Source organism: Panthera tigris, chromosome X, assembly GCF_018350195.1.
Source record: "Panthera tigris isolate Pti1 chromosome X, P.tigris_Pti1_mat1.1, whole genome shotgun sequence".
Taxonomy (NCBI): Eukaryota; Metazoa; Chordata; class Mammalia; order Carnivora; family Felidae; genus Panthera; species Panthera tigris.
The window spans coordinates 7,897,291-7,919,143 of NC_056677.1; the positions used below are offsets into that span (position 1 = coordinate 7,897,291).

At 43.5% G+C, this 21,853-nt stretch overlaps 1 long non-coding RNA gene across 1 annotated transcript; it reads right to left on the minus strand.

Annotated features, from left to right (window-relative positions):
* Positions 1 to 215: 215 nt before the first annotated feature.
* Positions 216 to 21,802, minus strand: LOC122235476. The gene is made up of 3 exons (XR_006213557.1): positions 21,638 to 21,802; positions 8,577 to 8,678; positions 216 to 300 (listed from the first exon to the last, which is right to left on the minus strand). It is a non-coding gene; the product is annotated as an uncharacterized LOC122235476 (long non-coding RNA).
* Positions 21,803 to 21,853: the final 51 nt, after the last annotated feature.

Consider the following 21,853-nt stretch of genomic DNA (forward strand, 5'->3'; position numbering starts at 1 on the left):
CATGTCAATCTTGAGTTTGAATCATTGTTTCTGTCATTTGCTAGCTGTGCGACTTTAGGGAAGTTCCTTAACCTCTCTGGGCCTCAGTGCTTTCATCTGTAATAATGAAATCGATAATTTCTATTAACACTGAAGATTAGCCGTAAGAATAAGAAATAATGCATTGCATCGGACAAATCCCAGTTCGGGAGTGTTCTACAACATACCTGACCAGTGCTCCTCAAAACTGTCAAGGTCATCAAAACTAAGGAAAGTCTGAGAAACCGTCACAGCCAGTAATGTGGCATCCTGGAAGCGATCCTGGAACAGAAAAAGAACATTAAGGTAAAAACTAATGAAATGCAAGTAAAGAATGGATCTTAGTTAATATCAATGTATCAAAGTTGGTTTATTGCTTGTGACAAATGTACCATACTGAGGTAAGATGTTAATACAGGACAAGCTGAGTGTGGGGTGTAAGGGAACTCTGTATGTCACTGCAACGTTCCTGTAAATATGAAACTATTCTAAAACTGAAAGTTTATTACCAAAAAATGCCGAGCAGAGTAGTGCCCAGGCCAGAAGCACATGTTAATAAGAGCTGTGACGATTACTGCGAACCGTATATGAGGAATGATCCCAACAAGAAGACCACCATCTTGATTCAACATTTGCAGGAGAAACTAGGAGCTGGAAAGCCTTGGGGATTGGGCTTGAGGGGAGGGAAGATGATGAAAGGGGAGGTAAAGAGGCCATGGCCACTGCGGATTTTGTCTCCAGCACACCCATGCCTGTAACTTCTGCCGTGTGGCCCAGTTGGTTTTCTTTTTTGAAGTTGTTCCGAGTCTGTAATTATTTTCTTCATTCAATGGTTCTCTGTTCTGAGCCCAACCTCCTCTCCCCTTCTGCCGGCGTGCGTACACGCACATGCGCGCACACACGCGGCCCAAGCCTTTATCTGATTTCTCCTTTCTGTATCCACCGTACCCAGCACAGCACCTGACATAGAGTAGAAACTGTATCTGTATTTACTGAATGAAGGACGCGATACCACTGACCGTCAAAGAATGGAGGGAAAACACTCTGTCTGGACTAGAACCAGAATCCTTTCATACATGTTTTCTCCTCCTAGCTTCCTTATAACTCCCCTACTGCTCAAAAAAGGAGAGTGCCCAAGCAGATAAACACAGACACCACTCCATCACCCAAGTCACCTCGTGTGGGGGGCAGGAGGGAAGGGCATTTGGGACCAGATTTGCTGTCCCACGTAGTAGTTTGCATTTGCAACTACAGGTGATAGACCTTAAACGGAAATACCTTAGTGATAGCTTGTGCTATATCGTACCTTATGTTTTCTATTTAATTTAAGCCTCACGCAAATTTTATTAGATAAGCAGGGCAGATGTTTCTAGCTCCATTTGAGAGACATAAACACTTACGGAAAGGAAGGAGGGAGGGGAGGAAAGGAGGAGGAAGAAAGGAGGAAGGAGGGGGAAAGAGAAGAAGGAAATGTAAGGCAGCCACAGCATTGATAAGTTAATTAATGGGTCACTGTATTAGTCTACTGGGGCCGCCATAACAAAACACCACACGTGGGGTGGCTTAAACAACAGATACTTCTTTTCCCACAGTTCTGAAGGCTGGGAGTCTGAGGTCAAGGTGCCATCAGCGTTGCTGCCGCGCTGTGTCCTCATATAGTGGAGAGAGCGAGCTCTGGTGTCTCTTCCTCTGATAATGACATCAGCCCATCAGATTAACGCCCCACTCTTAGGGCTTCATTTAACTGTAATGACCTCCTCAAAGGCCCCATCTCCAAGAAGAGTCACATCTGAGGTTAAGGCTTCAACTTATGAATTTGGTGGGGGCACAACGGAGTCCACAGAAGGATGTTCTCTGACCAGGGGCAAGAGGATGAACAGGACCAGGAGGGAGGAACAATTAGTGGACCAGAGGTCAGCAAACTGCGGCCCGAAGGTCTCAGTCGAAAGCCACCTTTATTTTGTGAACAAACTTTTACTGGTGCACAGCCACACCCACCCTGGCCACATTGCCCAGGTGGCTTCCGCTAGGAGGCAGAGCTGAGTAGCTGTCACAGAGACTGGCACACAAAGTCCCAGATATTTACTCTTCACCCTTCACGGAAGTGTGCTTACTCCTGGGCTAGGCCCGTACGAGATTGTTTCATCTGCAAAGCAACTCCCTAGGTCAGTATTCTTGCCACTTCGCCGATGAGGCAGTGGAGGCTCTAAGACGAGAAGTGACGGTCACCTTCACGGCCAGCAAGCCCGGAGGAGAACTTGAACATTCGGAAAGGTGCCCTTTCCAGGCCACCCCACCACTTGGGTTTTCTTCTAGACCTCAGAATTGTGTGTGTGTGTGTGGGGGGGGTGGCTGCCAGGCCTGTGGCACCTTTATTTTAGATATAAAAGCCACCTTTAAATTGGTAAATCAGGGCACCTGGGTGGCTCAGTGGGTTAAACGTCTGACTCTTGATTTCAGCTCAAGTCATGATCTCGTGGTCGTGGGATCAAGCCCCACATCAGGCTCCTTGCTGAAGGCCTGGAGCCTACTTGGGATTCTCTGTCTCCCTCTCTCTCTGCCCCTCCCCACTCGCTCTCTCTCTCTCTCTCTCCCTTCTGTCTCAAACTAAATAAACTTTAAAAAATCGGGAAATCATCCCGTCACACAATTAGCTTCCTTCTCCATGTCACAGACTGTTGTCACTCAGGCCTGAACGTCCCACTGTCTCCGGTCACACCTTACTAGTTTTTGTTTATAGCTATTTTAGGTCCTCAGTTTCTTGAAATTCTATTTCGTTTCAGTTTGTTGTGTTTCAGGGCATGTGTTTTATATGATTAGCATTTACATAGAAAGCAGATCACTTGCATTAAGGGAGCCTTGCAAATAATTATGTAGACCTTGCGGGGTTTCCAGGAATAATTTCGGGACTGTTAGTCCTAAATGCAATGGCCTGTCCTTTGCATTGTTAGACAGTGTGTTCCCTTTTCAGCATCCGGTATTGAAAGCAGGGTGTTTTCCTTATTGTATTTATTACAACTCGGGTTCCTGTTTATAGAGACATTTGTCAATAGAATACAGTTCTTAGATCCTCTTTGAATTAGTAGAGACATTCCTCAAATGATTTGCACAAGAATCCAGAGCCTTTTCATTAGGCCTGTGGTGGAATTTAAGGAAGCAAAACTGCAATTGTGATTAATATTACTATTGGCTAATGGATCTCTTAGTAGGGCTTGGCTTCTTGATCTTTCTGTCCATACAAAGGATCTGCATGCAGATTCCTGCTGCCTTAGCATGTCCAGCATCGTTTCGTTGGGGGAGCGCCCTCTTTCCCCCTTCGTGTGGTCCTAGGTGGGCTGTGAGTTACAACGCTCCAGGCCCCAGCAAATCACATTGCCCCATTCCAGCCTGAGACACAGCGGCTGGTCCAAGGGAAAGTATGTGACCGATAGGAGCTAATTCCCCAGAATGTTAAAGAAGTTGAGAGAGAGGCCATCAAACAAAGGAACACTGTGCTGAGAGAGGGAGGCAGAGCCCCCAGATTGAGCCCCTCTTGAGGTCTTACCCACCCCTGGACTTCCTAGGGATGTGAACCAATAAATTCCTTTTTCTGCTTAACTAATCCAAGTTGGACTTCTCACTCAAAACCCAAAATGTCCTCACTGACATATTTCCAGATTCTCTGAGTGTCCTCAGAAACATGTATCGGCAACTCCCAGAGGGCACAGGGGACTGGGTATTGGGATCCACGGGTCCTCCTCCTAGCTGCAATCTTAGAACTCCTCGGCCATCCCTCTGCCAGGTTGGAGGGACTTAGAAATGGACAGCCTCGGGGCACCTGGGTGGCTCAGTCAGTTAAGTGTCTGACTTCGGCTCAGGTTATGATCTCACAGTTCATGGGTTCGAGCCCCGCGTCAGGCTCTGTGCTGACAGCTCAGAGCCTGAAGCCTGCTTCAGATTCTGTGTCTCCCTCTCTCTCTGTCCTTTCCCCGCTCATACAGTCTCTCTCTGCCTCTCAAAAAATAAATAAATGCTAAAAAAAAAAATTAAAAAAAAAAAAAGGGACAGCCTCATTTCGAAGGAGCACATGCACCCCAAAGTTTACAGAAGCACTATCAACAATAGCCAAAGTATGGATAGAGCCCAAATGTCCATCGATGGATGAATGGATAAAGAAGATGTGGTATATATACAACAGAGTATTACTCGGCAATCAAAAAGAATGAAATCTTGCCATTTGCAACTATGTGGATGGAACTAGAGGGTATTGTGCTAAGCGAAATTAGTCAGAGAAAGACAAATATCATATGACTTCACTCATATGAGGACTTTAAGACAGAACAGATGAACACAAGGGAAGGGAAGCAAAAATAATATAAAAACAGGAGGGGGACAAGACATAAGAAACTCTTCAATATGGAGAACAAACAGAGGGTTACTGGAGAGGTTGTGGGAGGGGGGATGGGCTAAATGGGGAAGGGGCATTAAGGAACCTACTCCTGAAATCATTGTTGCACTATATGCTAACTAACTTGGATATAAATTTAAAAATAAAATGAAACTAAAAAAAAAGAAATGGACAGCCTCTAGGACATGGGATGCCACGTCATTTCTTGGATGTGTGTATGCTGTTATGCATTCCTGAGTTCTACAACTCCAGGTCCTTTGACCCGTCTTGGAGTAAACGCAAGACAAAAGCCTTATGCTGGGACACTGATGGGATCGATTGAGGGGCGGGGGGGGGGGGGGTAGAAAACCAAGTAGGATTAGTGGCTGGGCCCACCACATTGACGATGCTGGACAGACTGAGCTAGCCACAGTCTGGGGCCACGGATGGACCCCAAACCTACCAGTGGTCCCAAGCACAGCTGACATAATCAGGAAGGAGAAATAAAGCCCCACATACACTACCAAGTGGCTGCAAAAATTACCACTTTGGTGAAGACACATTGTTTTCCTCCTTTGTCTTCCAAAAGATACCCCTCGGGACCTGTCTAAACTCTGCCTCACTAGATTCCTCAAGTGTCACCTGAAGTGTAAGCTATGACTCAGAGTTTCCTGAGATAAACTCCACAACCTTCCCCCTCCCCAGAGGAAAGGTCCCGACTGAGGCCTGCCCGCACCAGCCAAAACTCGGAGCCAGATGGCGGGCGATGCCTTAAGGCCAAGGGCACTGTGCGTTTCCGTGTGTTTGCAGGTAATGATAAACAAGCATGCTTCTTCGCTGGCTCAGTTCTTTGCAGTTTAACTTGGCTTCCTCTGTTTCAGACTGATGGGAACCCAAGTCCATTCCTAAGACCCACAAGGAAGGAAAGCTCTTTGTGTTAAAGGCGGTCCGCCAAGGTGCTAATTCCATCTTTGGTAGGTTTTTCCCAGGACTGCGTTCCTCATCCAGGAATTTCTCTGAGCTCCGTGGTTCTCACGTCCAAATTCCAACTTTGAATAAATAAACCAGCTAAAGTGCTCGGTTGCCCCAGGGAATAGCCGGGCGGTTTCTGAACCTCCATCGCCCCCAAGTGGCCATTTCTTTTTGTCTAGGATTTTCTTAAGCCAGAAGGTTTAGGATTCTTCCCTCCGAAACTATTAAAAAAAAAAAAAATTTTTTTTTTAAATTCTGACACCGAAGATTATGAAAAGTTTGTGTGGAGGCCTGTTAGTAATGTCAAACTAAGAGCTGCTGGGTCACAGGGTCACAGATTCATGCAACTGACAAGAAGCATCCAATTGGACGGATCTCACCAATTGGGGGGCCCCTTGTAAAAAATTCCTGCAAAGTCTAATATGAAAGTGATTACCTCAAATATGTTTTTTTTTTAATTTAGAGGATCCAGACCTGGGGTTCCATTTGTCTGGTCCAATTAAACCACTACTGGGGGGCCTGGATGGCTCAGTTGGTTAAGCATCCAACTTTGGCTCAGGTCATGATCTCATGATTCGTGGGTTTGAGCCCCGCATGGGGATCTGTGCTGACAGCTCAGAGCCTGGAGCCTGCTTTGGATTCTGTGTCTCCCTTTCTCTCTGTTTCTCCCCCTCTTGTTTTCTCTCGCTCTCAAATAAATAAAACACTAAAAAATAATGTAAACAATAAACCACTATTAATAACTATAATTTTTTAACTTGTATTATCCCTTTGTAAACTCTTCCACCATAAAATGTCTTCTAACATTGTCCAAGGTGATGAGAAAACATTCAATGCCAACAAAAATGAAGGTTTATAAACCACGCGTGGACAACTTTGCAAAAGCCAACATTAAACCGGCATAAAGTACATAGAAACATCACTGCTGGGTTGGCAAAACTTTTCAGCAGATCATACACAAAGAGACAGCATCAAAAGCATAAAAGTTGTAGTGATTTCAAACTTCAACACGATGGAAACTCAAAAATAGCTGACAGAGTTGCCCTAAGTCATCAGAGTTTAAGGACATTAAATCGTCTCACTGGTCAGTAGGGACTGATGTACGCGCCTTAATTCATCACCCGCCCAACCACCCACCTACCATCCCCCCCATCCCACCCCCACCCCCCTGGTTGGTTCGCCCAACCACCCATCCGCCCATCCTCCCACCTATCCACCTATCCGCTTTAGGTTAAGAAAGGTATCCTATGGTAAACAAAAGAGAAAGAATGTGTCTTCAGAACAGGGATAATTTTGCAGCCACTTGGTAGTGTGCTGTGGGCTTTGTTTCTCCTTCCTGATCACCCGCATCCGTCCATTGCTACGTTAGGCATGTGGCAGACACCGGGTGAGGTTCCAAGGAGAAAAGATGGTTAAGATACAACACCCGCTTTCTTGGTTCTGGAAGCAAAAGAGAGTTTCCAGGTGTTTCAATCTGTTCTCTAGTCTGAGGGTCCATTCCCAGCCTAGGCTGCATAGAGTAGACACGAGAACGCATCCCGCCACAGCCACTGAATGTTTTCTCTGAAAAACAAAAGGTGGGCTATCTGGGATCCCAAACATACGAACTGTTTTGAGGGCGTGAACACGCATTACATGTGAAACAGCCAAGGAACACTTTCATAGCATAATAAGCTCACAAATTTGCGTTAAATACAGTCAGTGCTTTTTATGGCTGGCATAAAGTATTTCGCCGTGTTTCCTAGAAAAGGAGGAGCTAGAATTGAGGAAAGCAAATATGGACTGAAGAGGCCTACCTTCAACTCAGAAAAGGGAAGATTCTTGCCTCCCTACCCCTAATGAAGTTTGTATTTCAACACAGTTGTCACATCACGGTGAATTATTTTGGTTCACCACCTGCTATGCCTCGCTCCCGTGCTCCTTTTAGATTAGAGGCCAGGCTCATGGTCCTGTAAATAATACTAACCTGGTGCTAAGCTCCTACACACCAAGCATTCCTGCCACTCCTAAATCCTGAGCGGAAGTGCCTGTCTTTCTTTTACTCACATCTTGTTTCCTTTCCGGCCGGAACGTTCTCCTCCAATGGCCACCCTTCTACCCCTGCCTTTGAAGGATAAACTTCAACAAATCTCTTTTATTTATTTATTTTTAAAAATAAATTTCTCTTATTTTTTAAGTTTATTTATTTACCTCTGGGGGTGGAGGGGGGGGCACGCATGCGCACATGTGTACATGGGGGAAGGGGCAGAGAGAGAGGAAGACAAAATCTCAAGCAGGCTCTGCACCATCAGCACAGAGCCTGATAAGGGGCTCAAACCCAAGGACGGTGAGATCATGACCTGAGCTGAAATCAAAAGTAGGGTGCTTAACCGACTGAGCCACCCGGGTGCCCCTCAAATCTCTTTTAGATCCCAGTGGCCTGGGGGCCTCATTATTAGTGCCAAAGCACATCTTTTTGTGTGTGTTTAGCATGTCTTACACATAGTAGGTGCTCAATAATTTGCTAAAAGCAAGGGAAAGGGGAATGGTGGGGAGAGAAGGCTTGAAGGAAGAAAGAAGAACAGGAGGAAGGGAGAGAGAGGGGAAAGAGCCGATAAGAAAGAAAGAAAGGAAAGGTAGAGAAAAGAATTATTTTACAACAGCCCAACGTTGCCTCTAATAAACACTACCCAACAATGCAATACTCACTGGTCCTGCTTTGCAAATCACCTAAGCATGCTGCTAAGGTTTCTTTTCAGGGACAAAACTTTCATAAAACAAATTAATCTATTGGAGCTAAAGGTTTAAAGTGATGGTTTCTATGGGGCACCTGGGTGGCTCAGTCGGTTGGGTGTCCGACTTCGGCTCAGGTCATGATCTCACAGTCCGTGAGTTCGGGCCCCGCGTCGGGCTCTGTGCTGACAGCCCAGAGCTGGAGCCTGTTTCAGATTCTGTGTCTCCCTCTCTCTCTACCCCTCCTCCACTCATGCTCTGTCTCTCTCTGTCTCAAAAATAAATAAACATTAAAAAAAATGAAAGTGATGGTTTCCAGTGTTTTCTTATAGTTTGGGGGCAGACTGAGCCGTTCACCGTGAAAATAAAATAATTAACCACTGGTATAAGACGCAGTCTATTCTATTTCACCTGACACAACAAAATATGTATTGCACGGCGCTCACGAGGACTGCCACATTTCCCCGTTAGCAGCCACTCCTCACTGCGGCACTGCAGAAAGGCTCACCTGGGGACAAGCGTGTTCGCACAGGGGAGCTCTTATAGGTGGGCCTCAAACCACATCAGTGCACACGCTCCCTTCTCACTTCGGGTGGTTCAGTGCTCAGCGCTGCAATACCACAAAAAGCAATGAATTAAACGATGCGGCCGCTTTGTGCAATAATCGAGGAATTTAAAAAAAAAATCAATCGAGCATATTATTATTAGTGAAATTATGTAAATAAAGGTAGGGGCACTGGCATCACCTGGGCACTTGTGAGGACTAGAAACAGATTCTCACGCTCCACCTAGACTTACTGAATCAGAATCCACATTTTCACATGATCCCGGAGGGATGTGTATGCACACTCAAGTATGAGAAGCGTTGGTCCAAACATATGATTTTAAGACCACAGAATGTTTTATTATCAACTCACCACGTTTTATATAATAGGTATTTAATAAATTCACCCTTAAGCAAAGTTTAAGCCATTGGCAGCTAGGCCTGGCCTCCCTATCCCCTGGAGCTCAAGATCTGATTCACTTGAATCTCCAGATCCACAGAAGATCAAGTTTCCCTAAGTTACATGATACTTCCCAGGGACTCATGTTCCCGTGGTCACCTCTGCCTCTGGGCTCCTCTTTCTGGCTGTGCCGGCTCAGTTCACATCAACTTAGATCGGAAACAACCCCTTTATCCTCTCCTGTGGAAGTCCATTCACCAAAGCATTTGTTGATTTTGTTACATCTCATAGTAAAACGGAGACATACGCATTCTTTGCGAACATGATTTAGGAAAACTCTATTTATGCCAATCTAAAAGTTAACACGATGTTTAATGGATAAGTAATGCTAGAAGCGTTCCCATAAAATTTTGAAGTGTCCACTACCACTTCTATTATTTAATATTTTGCTGGAAATCCCAAGCCCATGCAACTAAGAGGACGGAGAAATGACAGGCCTGAGGATTGGAAATGAGGAAGTAAAATTATTATTAGTGGAGATGCTATGAAAGAATTCCCAGAAGATCCAAGATCAACAAAAAATAAGACGAAAGGCAATAAGAGAATTCAAAACACCGCAGAACATGAGGTGAGCGCAGCCAAAAGCTTGCCTAAATATACCAACTCTAAGTCTGAAGACCTAAGGAGAGAAAAGATTTCCCTTCCGTTGCAACAACTAGTTTAAATACCAAGAAATAATCTCAGCAAAATAATATCTAAGATTTGAAAAAACACTTTAAAATGATACTGAGGAACACAAAAGAACTCAACATTTGGGAAGGTGCTGCATCTTCATGTATAGGAGAACTCTTTTTTCTCAAGAGTTCTAGTCTTCTTAAATTAATATATAACTTTAACATAATCCTCACGAAATTACCATCCAGGTTTAAAAAAAAAACTTGACCAGCCAACTACAAATTTCATTGAGAAATATAAACAAACAAAAGTATCAAGAAAAAACCTGAAAAAGAAGTGAAATGAGAGGCTACTGATTTGCCAGATGGTCCCAACACTTCAACTAATGTTCACCGATGCAACAATGGCTCAGGGTAAAGTCCAAAAATTGGTCCAAGAACTCACGGGGATTTAGCATCATAATAATGAGGAGACATCTCAAATCTAGTATATGTGAAGGGGTATCTGGGGGCATAGTTTATTGGATAAATCATCCCGGGACAATTGAGTAAATGTCTGAAAAATATAGAGGGATTGGAACTGTAACTTATTCCTTGCACCGGGATAAATTTCAAATATATTGATGTTTGAAAATAAAAAGTGAAAACTTTTAAAAATTTGAGAAAAAAAATATGAAAGGATTTATTTAAGGCTTAAAAGAGTACTTTGAACTATGCTCCAATACCCAGAAACCATAAAAGACTGAAAATGAAGGTGCACAAAAATTACTCAAAGCAAAACTTCCCACAAGCGAAAACACAAGAAAAATGACAAACAGAAAATACGTCCACCTCCTTGTGATGGACTGAATTGTGTCCCACTCAAAATCCTCACGTTCAAGCCCTAACCCCAAATATCACTTCAGGGACAGTAATCTTTAGGAAGGTAACCGTAGTTAAATGAAATCATATGGAATTAGACAAATACCGTATGATTTCACTTACACGTGAAATCTGAAAAACAAGCAAACAAACAAAACAAAAGCCATGGATCCAGAGAACAGACTGGTGGTTATCAGAGGGGAAGGCGGGTTCAGGATGATGATGGATGGTGACTAGCCTTATTGTGGCGATCACTTGGTAGTGTATACAAATACTGAATTATTGTGTTGTACATCTGAAACTGCTATAATGCTATATACCAATTTTAGTGAAAAAATAAACAAAGACAGTTAAATGAGGTCATAAAGGTGAGCTCCTGCTCTGATAGGACTGGCGTCCTTACAGGAAGACATAGGAGAGAGCTCCCTCTCTGCACGTGCAGAGAGGAGAAGTGAGGACACAGCGAGACAGTGGCCATCTATAAGGCCAGGAAGACAGCCCTGAAGGCAGGCTGATAGTCACTGGACTTCCAGCCTCCAGAACTATGAGAAAATAAATTTCTGTAGTTTAATCTACACAGTCTATGTTTTCCTGTTATATGGCAGCCCAAACAGACTAATACACTTATATTTTAGAAAAAGAGTTGATTTCTTTTTTTTTTTAATGTTTCTTTATTTTTGAGACACAGAGAGAGAGAGAGACAGAGAGAGAGACAGAGACAGAGCATGAACGGGGGTGGGGGGGAGGCAGAGAGAGAGGGAGACACAGAATCCAAAGCAGGCTCCAGGCTCCGAGCTGTCAGCATAGAGCCTGATGCAGGACTTGAACCCATGAACCACAAGATCATGACCTGAGCCGAAGTCAGACACTTAACCGACTGAGCCACCCAGGTGCCCCTGCCTTTAACTTTTTAAGGTATAAACCACACTTAAGGATCTCTCAACATGATTTTTCTTTTAGAGGGGAGGAACATAGTAGATTATACTAGTTATCTGAAATCACCATCTTACTGTATAAAGAGAAAACTAAGCTATAGAAAGCAAGTAGACAGGGAGTAAAAGAAATGGCTGCTGATTTTGAGAAATATACAGGTTTAGGAGGGCAAGATGAGTTCAGGGTCGGACATACCGCAGTTGTGATGACAATGGTTATCTAGGCAGTGAAATCCAAGAAGCAATTCGGAACACAGAACTGAAACTCAGGAAAGCGAGAGCTGGTTGCAAACAAAGAAATGTAAATCATCAGGTATGGTTGGATGTTAAAGCCACAAGTATGAATGATGACATCCACCAAGGCTTTTGTTTTTCTCTGCTATCATTCTACATTTACCAAAGAATCTTCTGACTTTAGTTGGGTTTCACTACTAGGAAGAGAATGCTTGACTAGCCAACCTATATATGTGTGTATATATATATATATATACTCCTGCTTCTTTGGTAGTTTCATTTCTTGTTGGAGGCAGTGTGAGTTAATACAGAGAAGTAAAAATGGGGGGGGGATCAAGAAGGTGAGGTAGGAGCGGCTGTAGAGGAAGGATGAGAAGGCTCTCTTAAGTAATTTGGACTCACTCAAAAGTGGGATTGAAGAGGGGGACCTTGGCTCAGTAGGTTAAGCCTCCAGCTCTTGATTTCGGCTCAGGTCATGATCTCATGGTTCGAGGGATCGAGCCCTGCATCGGGCTCTGCTCTGACAGACCAGAGCCTGCGTGGGATTGTTTCTCTCCCTCTCTCTGCGTCTCCTCTGCCCACACACTCTCTCGCTCTCTCTCTCTCTCAAAATAAATAATTTTTTTTTTTAAAAAGTGGCATTGAAGAATTAAAGCCACAAAAGACAAGGCGATAAACCATTCTCTATCACCACCACAGCAGACATACTTTTCCAAGAAATATGCTTTAGGGGATATCAAAATTCGTATTTTAACTCTTGAATCCTAATAGGTATAGATATTTGTGATACTATCTTATTGCATGGTCTCCTTACGCAATGAAAACCAAAGATACACACACACACACATATAATTAATTCATTTTTAGAGGTTATGTTAAAAGACCCCAGACTCATAAAAAGAAAACAAAAGCTTGAAACTTACTGCTTGGCAATAGTATGTCCTCTGAAGCTATGACAATGGTATTGAAAATACTAAACAGAATGATAACCTCTAGCAATCCAATTTGACTGGCAACAAATCCCTTTGAAGAAAAGTAGCATTTGTTTCAATGAGTGAGAGGCAGCCCTGACCCTTGATATAGACGTGAGATAGACATGGTGCCTCTGAGTACAGAAGGTGGGCCCTGATGAATAAGGAACCCTGAGCTATAAGGGGAGGTGGGGGCTGGCTGTGTCTTAGAACTGTGTCTTAGGAACTTGCTTCATTCATTCAGGCCTTAGCAAAGACTGTGCAATTCATTGCCAGTGTTGGCAAGGAGCCAAGTGAAGGTCTCCAGGCATATAAGCACAGTGGTGAAGAGCAAAGTTGAGAATACAAATTCTTCCTATTGTCAGGTCAAATAACTTCTTTTCAAAATCCTTCTATGGGGGAGCCTGGGTGGCTCAGTTAAGCCTCCAACTTCAGCTCAGGTCATGATCTCAGTGGCTCCTGAGTTCAAGTCCCTGGTCGGGCTCTGTGCTGACAGCTCAGAGCCTGGAACCTGCTTTGGATTCTGTGTCTTCCTCTCTCTCTCTCTCTGCCCCTCCCCTGCTTGCAAGCTCTCTGTCTCTCAAAAATAAATAAAAATTAAAAAAATAATAATAAAATAAAATCCTTCTATGGCTTCATAGAAAAGGGGGAATTGTGGGAAAGAATGGGGAATTGTGGGATGCAAAAGTAATTGTGGGAGAGAACAGAGAATTTTGGGGCACCAGAGGGATTGTGGCAGAGAAGAGGGAATGGTGAGAAACAAGGGGAACTGTGGGAGAGAAACAAGAATGGTGGAAAACGAGAGGAATTGTGGGAGAAAACAGGGAATTCTGGGAGGTAACAGACAGTGGTGGGCAATGAGTAGAATTGTAGGAGAGAACAGAGAATTGTGGGGGACCAGTGGGAGATAAGAGAAAGTGGTGGGAAACAAAGGAAATTATGGGAGAGAACAGAGAATTGTTGAGCACCAGATAGATTGTGGGAGAGTACAGAGAATGGTGGGAAATGAGGGGAATTATGGGAGAGAACAGGGGATGGTGGGAAACAAGGGGAATTGTGGGAGATAACAGAGGATGATGGGAAACGAGAGGAATTGTGGGAGAGAACAGGGAATTGTGGGAAGTAACAGAGGATGGTGGGAAGCCAGGGGAACTGTGGGAAAGAATGGAGAATTGTGGGGGACCAGATGGATTGTGGGAGAGAATAGAAAATGGTGGGATACGAGAGGAATCATGGGAGAGAACAAGGAATTGGGGGGGACCAGAAGACTTTTGGGAGAGAACAGAGGATGGTGGGATAGGAAGAGAATCATGGGAGAGAACAAGGAATTGTGGGAGACCAGAGGACTTGTGGGAGGGAACAGAGGATAGTGGGAAATGAGGGGAACTATGGGAGAGAACAGGGGATGGTGGGAAACAAGGGGAATTGTGGGAGATAGCAGAGGATGATGGGAAATGAGAGGAATTGTGGGAGGGAACAGGGAATTGTGGGAAGTAACAGAGGATGGTGGGAAGCCAGGGGAACTGTGGGAGAGAACAGGGAATTGTGGGGGACCAGATGTATTATGGGAGAGAATAGAGAATGGTGGGATAGGAGGGGAATCATGGGAGAGAACAGGGAATTGTGGGAGAGAACAGAGAATGATGGGAAATGAGGGGAAACATGGGAGAGAGCACAGAATTATGGGGGACCAGAGGACTTGTGGGAGGGAACAGAGGTTGATGGGAAACAAGGGGAACTGTGGGAGAGAATGGAGAATTATGGGGGACCAGATGGATTGTGGGAGAGAATAGAGAATGGTGGGATAGGAGGGGAATCATGGGAGAGAACACGGAATTGTGGGGGACCAGAGGACTTGTGGGAAAGAACACAGAATGGTGGGATAAGAAGGGAATCATGGGAGAAAACAGGGAATTGTGGGAGACCAGATGGATTATGGGAGAGAATAGAGAATGGTAGGATAGGAGGGGAAACATTGGAGAGAACAGGGAATTGTGGGGGACCAGAGGAATTGTGGGAGAGAACAGAGAATGATGGAAAATGAGAGGAAACATGGGAGAGAGCACAGAATTATGGGGGACCAGAGGACTTGTGGGAGGGATCAGAGGATAGTGGGAAATGAGGGGAACTATGGGAGAGAACAGGGGATGGTGGGAAACAAGAGGAATTGTGGGAGATAACAGGATGATGGGAAACGAGAGGAATTGTGGGAGAGAACAGGGAATTGTGGGAAGTAACAGAGGATGGTGGGAAGCCAGGGGAACTGTGGGAGAGAATGGAGAATTGTGGGGGACCAGATGGATTGTGGGAGAGAACAGAGGATGGTGGGATAGGAGGGGAATCATGGGAGAGAACACGGAATTGTGGGGGACCAGAGGAATTGTGGGAGAACACAGAGAATGATGGGAAATAAGGGAATCATGGGAGAGAGCACGGAATTATGGGGGACCAGAGGACTGTGGGAGGGAACAGAGGATAGTGGGAAATGAGGGGAACTATGGGAGAGAACAGGGGATGGTGGGAAACAAGGGGAATTGTGGGAGATAACAGGGAATTGTGGGAGAGAACAGAGGATAGTGGGAAGCCAAGGGAACTGTGGGAGAGAATGGAGAATTGTGAGGGGACCAGATGAATTATGGGAGAGAACAGAGGATGGTGGGAATGAGGGGGACTGTGGGAGAAAAGAGTGAAATGTGGGAGACCAGATGGATTGTGGGAGAGAACAGAGAATGGTGGGAAACAAGGGGAACCTTGGGAGAGAACAGAGAATTGTGGGGGACCAGATGGATTATGGGAGAGAACAGAGGATGGTGGGATAGGAGGGGAATCATGGAAAAGAATTGTGGGGGACCAGAGGACTTGTGGGAGAGAACAGAGGATGGTGGGAAATGAGGGAAAATGTGAGAGAGAACAGGGAATTGTGGGAGACCAAAGGAATTGTGGGAGGGAACAGAGGATGGTGGGAAATGCAGAGAATTATGGAAGAGAACAGAGAATTGCTGGGGGCCAGAGGAATTGTGGGACAGAACAGAGAACTGTGGGAGATAAGGGGAATTGTGGGAGAGAACAGAGAATTGTAAGAAGAAAAAAAGATAATTGTGAGAACAAGAATTGTGGGAGAAAAGAGAGTATTATGGGAAAAGAGAATTGTGAGAGATAATGGTGTATTGGGTAAGAGACTAAAGAATTGTAGGAAATTAAGGGAATTGTGAGAGAAACAATTACAGGAAATAAGAGAACTGTGGGAGAGAATAAAGAATTGTGCTTGAGAGGGAATTGTTGGGAAGAACAGAATTGTACTTGAGAGAGGGAATTTTAGGAAAGAACAGGGAATGTGGGGCAAAAGGGAATTGTTGGAGTGACAGGGAAATGTGGGAGTCACAAGGAAGTGAGGCAGGAAAGGGAGAATTGTGGGGAAAACAGAATTGTGGGAGACAAGAGGAAATTGAGGAAAAAAAATTGTTGGAAAGAATGGGGAATTATAGGAAACAAGGGGAATTCTGTGAAAGAATGGGGAATCGTGGAAAACAATAGGGAATTGTGGATGTGATAGAGAATTTTGGGAGACACATGGAATTATGAGAGGGAGAGGAGAATTGTAGGAGAGATGGAGAATTGTGGCAGAGAATTATCATTGTGGAGAAAAAATAGAAATGTGGAATAAAAGGGCAATTCTGGGAATAAGAGAATTGTTGGAGAGATGTGGAATTGTGGGAGAGAACAGAAAATTGTGGGAAAGAATAGAGAATTGTGCTTGAGACAGGAAATTGTAGGGAAATCAATTTCATTTCCATACACTAATAATGAACTATCAGTGAGAGAAAGTAAGAAAATAATTCATTTACAATTGCATCAAGAAGAATAAAATATCTAGGAATAAATTCAACCAAAATGGTGAAAGACCTGTATATTAAAAACTATAAGATATTAATGAAAGACATAGAAGAGGACACAAATAAATGGAAAGATATTCCATACTCATGGATTGGAAGAATCAATATTTTTGAAAGGTCCATACTACCCAAAGCGTTCTACAGACTAAATGCAATCCCTACCAAAATTCTACTGGCATTTTTCACAGAAATAGAACAAACACTCCTAAAATGTGTATGGATCCACAAAAGATCTTGAATAGCCAAAGCGATCTTGAGAAAGAACAAAGCTGGGGGCATTATACCTTCTGATTCCAAACTACATTACAAAGCTACAGTAATCAAAACAGTATGGTACCGGCATAAAGACAGACATCTAGAAAAACAGAACAGCATCGAGACCCCAGAAATAAACCCATGCATACATGGTCAATTGACTCATGACAAAGGAGCTAAGACTAAGGGAAAAGACCGTCTTTTCAATAAATGGTCCTGGGAATACTGGACAGCCACATGCAAAAGAATGAAACTGGACCACTTTCTACCATCATACACAAAAATTAACTCAAAATGAACATAAGACCTGAAATCATGAAACTCCTAGGAGAAAACATAGGCAGTAAGCTCCTCAACGTCAGTCTTGGAGATAATGGTATTGATTTGACGTCATAAGCAAAAGCAACAAAAGTAAAAATAAACAAGTAACAATGAACATCAAACTAAATAGCTTCTGCGCAGCAAAGGAAAACATCAACAAAATACAAAGGCAACCTACCAAATGGGAGAAATATTTGTGAATCATGTATCTGATAAGGCGTTAACAGCCAAAATATATAAAGCACTCATACGACTCAATAAGAAAAAAAAATCCGATGAAAAACTGGGCAGAAGAAGTGAATAGACATTTTCCTAAAGACATACAGATGGTCAACAGATACCGGAAAAGGTGCTGAACATCAGTGATCATCAGGGAAATGCAAATCGACCCAAGTGAGATTTCACTTCACATCTATCTATTGGAGAGATTACTCTCAAAAAAACCAGAGATAACATGTTGGATGTGGAGAAAAGGGGACCCTTGTGAACTGCTGAATGTAAACTAACGTAGCCACTATGGAAAACATTATGGGGGTGTCTCAGAAAATTCAAAATAGAACTTCCCTATGATCCAGCAATTCCGATGCGTATTTATCCAAAGGAAACGACTAACTCAAAAAGATACATGCACTCCTCTGTTCACTGCAGCATTATTTACAATAGCCAAAACATGAGAGCAACCCAGGCATCCATCAATGGACAAATGGGTAAAAAAAAATATGACACACACATACACACATGCACTGTAATACTATTCACCCATATAAAAGAAGCCAATTCTGCAATTTGTGACGACGTGCATAAACCTTAAGGGCATTTTGCAGAGTGAAATAAGTCCTACAGAGAAATACAAATACTGTATGATCCCACTTATATGTGAAAGCTACAAATAAAAAACTCATAGGTGGAACAGCTTGGTGGTTGCCAGAGACTGGATGTGGGGATGGGATGAAACAGACAAAAGTGGTCAGAAGGGATGAACTTGTAGTTATAAAATAAATGAAGTGCTGGGGATATAATGTACAGCATGGTGACTACTGTTAACAATACTGTCTTGTATACTTGAAGTTGCTAAGAAAGATCTCAGAAGTTCTCATCAGAAGAAAAAAAAAGTTTGTAACTGTGTGGTGATGGATGTTAGCTAGACTTATTGTGGTGAACATTTCACAGTATTTACATATATCCAATCACTATGTTGTACACCTGAAACTAATATAACATTATCTGTCGATTATATCGCAATTAAAAAAATTTTTTTAAAAACCTGCCACAAAAATTGTGGGAAAGACAGGGAGTTATGGAATAAAGAGAGAATTCCGGGAAACAACAGAGAATTGTGTGAGACGGGAAATTGTGGGAGATCATAAAAAATTGTGGGAGACATGGAAGACGGGGAATTCTGGGAAAGGGCAGAATTGTTGCAGAGGGAATTGTGGACAAACTGGGGAATTGTGAAAAGGAGGAAGATTATGAGAGGGCAGAGAATCAGGGAGAGTAGAGAATTGTGGGAGAGATGAAGAATTATAAAGGAATCAGGGAATTATGGGGAAAAGGGAGAATTGGGCACAAGACAGAGAACTGTGGGAGCTCTAAGAACTATAAAAGCAACACTTTGTAAACATAAGCAACTGTAGGTTTGGAAAGGAGATTTAGTTTACTACAACCAGTCATAAATTCAGTTTGTAATTTCCAACAAGCTTCAGTTTTTCCTCTCTGCTAAACCCTTGGGTCTGACAGCAGGAGTTCATATCACATTACCATGGATTGGCAAACCCACAGGCGCTGCCTTGTAGAGGCGGACGTACACACACAGGCACATACACACACATATATACTCACACACATGCTTGTACATACACACACAAAAGCACACACATATACACACATGTGCACACATGTCTTGGAAATTTCAAACATGGGAACAGAAATAAACTAGAATTTATGGTTGGACAAAATTTTAAGCCTTATAAAAAATAAAACAAGACGAAAAAGTGATAGGATAACATAAGAAAATTAGAGTGTCAGCTAGGAATCCAACATACGAGTAACAGAGGTTCCTTCAAAGAAGGGATGGAGAGAGTAAGAGTGAAGCAAGTTAAAAGAAAATTAATCATCCGAAAAAATATCCCCAATGTGAAGGTTATAGGTTTCCAGAATGAATGGTCCCATCAAGTGCCAAGCCAAGGAAAGCAAAGAGGTCTATATCACGGCACATCTTTTCCAACCACTGGAAGAAAGAAAGTTAAAAATAATGTTGACAGAAAGAAAAGAAATGACATTTGACTTTTCAACCTCAACCATGGAAACTAAAAGACAATGAAGTAACCGCTTAACGGTTCTGAGAGAAATGCTTCCAAACCTAGAATTGTATTTCCAAACTACCAATCAATTGGAAGGGTAAAACAGTTTCTGATTTTCAAGACCTCAAAAACCGATGTGCTCCCAAAACAATGCCAAGAAGAATACATGGTATCCAAGAGCCCGAGATCCAGCAAAGGATAAGAAAGGGCAGAAAGAAAATCCCAAGAAGACGAAGGGGGGGCAGAAGTCATTTCCAGTTTAGAATTGAGCAGCTGCGGCAGCAGTGAGGTGCTTATCTGTGAGATATTTCCCTTATCTCCAAGAGGAAAAAGGAAACACACATTAGTTGATATATTTAAATGCATTGAGAGGAGATTTACAATGCAGACAAGAAACTTAGGGATAACCTAAAAATCAAAAAAGACAACGGGGCAGGGAGGCAAGGAGTGAATTCCATTGAAAAAGTACAAGGAAAAAAAATCACCTTTGGTCATAACAAATATTTATTTCCATAGTCACAATAATGTAAATACGAAACTGTGGCGTATCCCAAACCATGTAACTATTGGCATAGGGATGGGACCCGTGTGTTTGTGTCGGCATGTTGTTTGGAACATGGACGGAAAACTAGAAGAAACAGCTAAAGAGCAGTAAGTCTTTGCCTGGGGACAGTGGGCGCTGCGGTTGAAAGTGTCCCCCCAGTCTCCCCACCCACCTACAGCTCTCCTTAATGCCCTGTTTGGTAGCTCATTGTCTATAAAGCATCCTTGTTACTTTCCTTCGTAAGCACTTCCGGCACATCACCCTTTAACAGTCACTTCTTCCCTTTTCCTCCACCAGTCGGAGCATACACGTACTGACACGTAAATATGGTTATTTGTGTGCCCGTCTCTCCCATTACCAGGGGTTTTTGGCCTTGTGGTGCCAATATGCCCCTTTGGACTGTGAAGTCTATGAGTATTTTCTCAGAATAATATTCTTACGTGCATAAAACAAACTACAAGAAATTAAAGAAATCAACGATAGTGAAATATAGTTACCATCAGATTTCAGAAAAACAGATTTTGATTGCTAAAGATCTGGCTCCCCAGGAACTATGCACGGATATAATACAGTTTTTAATATGCTGTCTTGAGCCAGTTTTGAAGCCCCAGCTAGAGGCTGGTCAGCTCCCCTTCTTGAGCAGCTAAGTCCACACCTGCAGACCAACTGTCATTGGGCTCCCATACTCTGAGCCACCAGACACCCGCCCCCATCAGCCCAGGGCCAGGTCCCACCCAGCCCTGTGCTCCAACTCGCTGAGATTATTCAAATTAACCAGTCCTGAATCTGCTTACCCCACCTCACCTATTTCTTCCCATGAACACCATAATAAAGGCTTCTGCCCCCCAGTTCCCCCCTCTCCCTCTGGCTCAAGAAAGACTCTAGTGCTCACACGTGTGGCACCCCCGGTGTGATATGTACTCCCTATCTCGGAGTCTCTGAGTATAATAAACTATATTTTCAATGGCAGGTGTTTCCTGATCTGTTGACCTCACCAAACCTAAATAATAATAATAACGAAGCTGACTAAAACAGCTGAGACCCCAAGATTTGGGCTAGGAATGCTCTCGCAAACCGCAGTGAGAGAGTGACAGAAGGTCTGGGCAAAGGGGAGAAGTTGAATGCGAGGCAGCCACAATGGAAACCTCAGCCACTGAAGCTGGGATGGCCCTTCCAAGTTATTCCCCTTGAGGCCAAGGCCTGGGCCTCCCGGACCCTTGCAGACACCACTCAAAGGCTGCAGCCCATCCCCAAGGGAGGGGATGTGATTTTTTTTTTTTTTGCCCGAGGCAGCTCAGCTCTTTTTGGCCCAGGGCTATTGCTGGAGAGAGACCCAGCCTAGTGGCTGCAGCTGCTAACACCCCCAGCACCCAGGAGATGGTCTGCCCCGCCCTGAAGGCGGGGTGATACGGATAGACAGATGCTTCTTAGTAACACTTTTTAAGTAACAAGATAAAATGATCTTAATTTCAAAGTAGCGATGAATAGTATTTTAAGACAGAAACCCCCGTTATTTAGGACATAATTTCTCTGTGATTTCTATTAGTGCACATATAGCTAACGCTACTAGGATTTGCTGCCTGCATTCCTGATGGAAAAAAAATACTAAATTTCTCTTAGAGGTAAGTGAAAATACAGACCTTCAAGTCCACACACCCAGTTAAGAAGGCCTTGGGAGCTGGAACCTTGATTTGTTCATTTTGGGATCTCCGGAGTCGGCCACCTACTGATGCTACTTGAGTCATTACTATAATTCAAACTGACGGGATGCAATTTAAAAGCCGGAAATTTTAAAACTAACTCCTCCAAAGCAACCCCTCTGCGGTTTAAAGGAGCCATGGGCAACCTCACCCTAG